We start from the raw sequence: 3,954 nt of genomic DNA, 5'->3' as shown, positions 1-3,954 counted from the left end.
CTTCTTCTTCTTCTTCTTCTTCTTCTTCTTCTTCTTCTTCTTCTTCTCCTCCTCCTCCTCCTCCTCCTCCTCCTCCTCCTCCTCCTCCTCCTCCTCCTCCTCCTTCCTCTTCCTCCTCCTCCTCCTCCTCCTCTTCCTTCTCCTCCTTCTCCTGTTTGGATGCCTTGGGAATTTGACCTCTTACTTTTCCAGCACGAGCCAGAGAATCTGAACTTTACCACTAGCATGCGGCCATAACTTACAGAATGGTCAGGGCCTCTACTCCACACTGGCCTAGGGTGGCCTCACGCTCCATCAGAGAGCCTGCCAGAAGCCCAACTTGATCTTTGGGGAAAATGCCTTCCAGTGAGGCCACATGAGCTTTGATCTGGGAGACCATCTCCTGGCCAGTCACCTCGAGGGTGTGTAGTTCCTGGGTGAGGGCAAAGAGCTGAGTGTTGGCGACTAATCTGCTGATGGATGCCTCTGCTGCCTCTGCTGCTGCTGCTACCACTGCTATTGCGAAGATGGCGTTGGTGTTGGTGTTGTTCATTTGTTTTTATTTTTGTTTTGGCTTTGTTATTGGTGGTCTATCAGACCTGCCTGGATCACTCCCATGATCATCCTGCCTCAGCCTCCCAAATGCTGGAATCACAGGTGTGTGCCCTGACACCCAGCTCTATCTTTTCAAGGGAATAAATTGTTTTCTTTTTCTTCTTTTATGTCTCATCATTAACTTCTGGACTTTAGCCCATTGGATAGTCTACCCATCGCCATAGTTAACCTCACTTGAGCACATCCTTGGCCTGTTCAAACAGGTCATTCTGTTGTAACCCTAATGCCTTTGGACAGCTTCCTTGCTAATCTAAAATAACAAGGTTTTCCAGACCAGCATTCATCTGCTTATATGAAATTGGTCATATCTACTTTACATTGTTCTTTGTCTTGATGTTTATTTTTAAAACCTTCTGCCTTTATATTTATACTATAGCCTGAAGGCAGGGGTGACACCATCCTTGTCTGACTCCCTCTCAGGGGAGGTAAGGAAGCTTGGCTTTTTTAAAGATAAACATCTTATTTTGAATTCCACAGGTCAAATTTGGTTAACCAGATTAGAAGCCAACATATTTTTCTCCACATCCTCCTACATTCTCATTACTGCCCTCAGGCCCTGTGACTGTTCCCAAGGAAAACCCCACAGTGCTCTAGGATGGAGTGTGATAGTCTCATGTAGGGAGTCTTGCCTGGTCTCTGCCTCCCGTCATATAGGCACAGAACCTACACCTCTACAACTATTACAGCCTGACTGCAGGTACTTGGGGCTCTTTCCCTCCTGCCCCAAGCTACATCCCCCAATGTTATCCAATCAGCTGAAAGCCTGAAAGGTCCAACATGGTTGGCTCTCTCCTGGGTAGAAGAGAGCTCTCACTTCCTCATTGCACTGAGAGGGGGACATGTGTTTTTTTCCCCTCCTGCCTTCAGACTCATCTGAGACATTGGCTCATTCTCCCTGGGTCTTGAGTCTTGTAGCCTTTGGGGAGAACTATGCCACCAGTTCCCCTGTTTCTCAGCCTCTCACAATTGGGCAAGTAATATATTACTGGCTCCCCTAGTAAGCCAAAGTGAGCTTGCCAGTTCACTTTGTAGATCTTAGGGCTTTCCCACCCCCACAGTCCCAGAAGCCAATTCTTCGCCATAAATATTTTATATACATATCCTCTTGGCTCTGTTTCTCTGGAAAACCCTGGCTAATGTATCCTCCAATAGACTCTCTCAGCTGTATTCCTTTCTGCTAGCCATGTGGACAACTTGCTTGCCTTGTCTTGCCTGGTAGAACCTTTGCATGGTTCTACAGTCAGAAGGGCCACCCAGCTGAGAACAGTCAACACACAGAATGGCAAGAGTTTCTGTTAACCCTAGACACTGATGTTTGGCGGTTTGTGATGCAGCAACAGACAATGGAACAAGGGTGCTGGTGTGCTAGAGGAAAGAAAGCCAGGGTAATTGGGGCAGACCGCCAAGGTGTGGGGTAGGGCAGGGCAACAGGGCAACAAGCTGGAGAAATGGGCGGTGCCAGATCGCCCAAGACATCGTAGGCATGGTGGTTTTGGCTCAGAAGCTAATGTTTCATTTGCCTCCATTTCCTGCCTTCTGTCTCTCCTTGTCCACCATTCTGCTTTCAGCTTAAGACTCAAGCTTATGGACTCTGCAGTCGTGAACATCAAGAATTAACCAGTACCAATAACTAAAGTGCATAAACTACATCATACCAGTTCCGCACACATTTTTTGGTGTGTATGTAAACATGTGGAGAGGGTTATGCATGCACATGGGTAAATGCAGAAGCTAGAGGTCAGCCTCAGATGGTGTCATTCTGCAGGGGCCATCCACCTTATTTTGAGACAGTGTTTCTCACTGGCTTGAAGTCACTGATACGTCTAGGTTAACTGTCCAGCCAGTCTGAGTGCTCCATCTGTCGAAGTTCCAGCTTTGGGATTATAAGCGTGCGCCTCCACACCCACTCTGTATGTGGGTTTTATGGATTGAGCTCATGTCCTCATTGCTATACAGCAAACACTTTGCTGGCTGAGCCATCTCCTCAGCACCAGAAATGAGTTCTTAAATCCAGAGACACCAAGAAATTCAAGTGTGCAAAAGTGTAAGCTTAGCTATTGCTACAGCTCAAATCTGACATCCCCCAAAGACTAGTGTTAGGGCTGGTTGCCAGCTGATGGGCCTTTGTGAGTGACTGGGTCCTAGGGGCTCTGACTGATCCCTTGTGGGGTTCACAATATTCCGGTACTGGATGTTGGAACCTAGGCAGGGGAAGGGGAAAATATACCTTCTCATTGGGGTCTTCTTGTTTCTCTCTGCTTCCTGCCACCTTAGGGTGAGTGGCTCTGCTCCTCCACATACTCTACCCCAAGACATTCTGTCTCAGAAAAAGCCAGAAATAGAGCAGCCAGCTGACAGTAGACAGAAACCTCTTCCAACTGTGAATCAGAACAAATCTTTTCTCCTATAAGTAATTTTTTTTTCTCAGACACAGTGATTTAAAAAAAAAAAATGACTAACACAGCTTTCAAAACTTAAAAGGTCTCCATCTACAACTCCTATAAACGCAGAAATCTTCTGAGTGGAAGCTCGGTTCCTCTTTTCTAGCTGGTTAGTCAGTTCCTCGTTTACCTTAGGAAAAGTCGCAGATTTAAAGTATAATGCTATCGTCTGAGTCTCTCCACTTCTTGATCCTCATAAAGGGAAACCTTTAGCCTTCAGAAAGTTTTAACCCTAATTATGCCTCAGATGCTTGGCTTTTACCATTAAAAGCCACAGCTCTCCAGACAGCTCTCTGCTACAGACGCAATAGCATTTGACGCTCCTGCTCTTTACGTCCCAGAACAATGCATATGGAAAGCAATTGTTAAGGCTTCAGCAGTGAAGGGAAGAGCAGGTGCTGTTGGATTGAACTGAATCAAGTTCAGCAGCCGCAGCGGCCTATTACTGTGCTCTCCACTCTTGTCAACGCACGTTCTGGAAAGAACCTGGAGATGTACAACACAGGGCTCTTCTCTGCTGCCGTTCTTACCTACTTTGTCAGTGTGGACTTGGTAACTGCATCCCTGTCTGCCTACACAGTATCTGCACAAGATGAAGCTGGTCAACATTCCAGAGCAGGGAAGGGGCTCGTGAGACCCCCCGCTCCAGGCTGAGGAGCTATTGACAGTTGGTGACTTCTGGCAAAGAGTCCGTTTTCTTTAAGGATGTAGTCTTTGCGTTGGTTGCTTTTACAATGATGTGATGAAACACCGTCACCAAGGCATGGCAATTTATAGAAGGAAGGAGTTTGGGGGAGAGGGAAGCTTATGTTCTAGAGGGATAAGAGTCCCTCATCGTCATAACAGGGAAGCACGGCAGCAGAAAAGCATGGCAACTGGGACAGCAAGCCGAGAGCTGAGGGTACACACCTTAAACCAT

General features: G+C 47.0%; 1 pseudogene; it reads right to left on the bottom strand.

Annotated features, from left to right (window-relative positions):
* LOC129692197 (FAU ubiquitin-like and ribosomal protein S30) overlaps positions 1 to 532 on the bottom strand; it is a 688-nt pseudogene extending 156 nt beyond the window's left edge.
* Between the last annotated feature and the right edge of the window lie 3,422 nt (positions 533 to 3,954).

Source organism: Psammomys obesus, unplaced genomic scaffold (assembly GCF_907164565.1).
Source record: "Psammomys obesus unplaced genomic scaffold, mPsaObe1.curated_primary_1811, whole genome shotgun sequence".
Classification (NCBI taxonomy): Eukaryota; Metazoa; Chordata; class Mammalia; order Rodentia; family Muridae; genus Psammomys; species Psammomys obesus.
The sequence above is the reverse complement of the archived record's forward strand: the minus strand, read 5'-3'. Positions and strand labels throughout refer to the sequence as shown.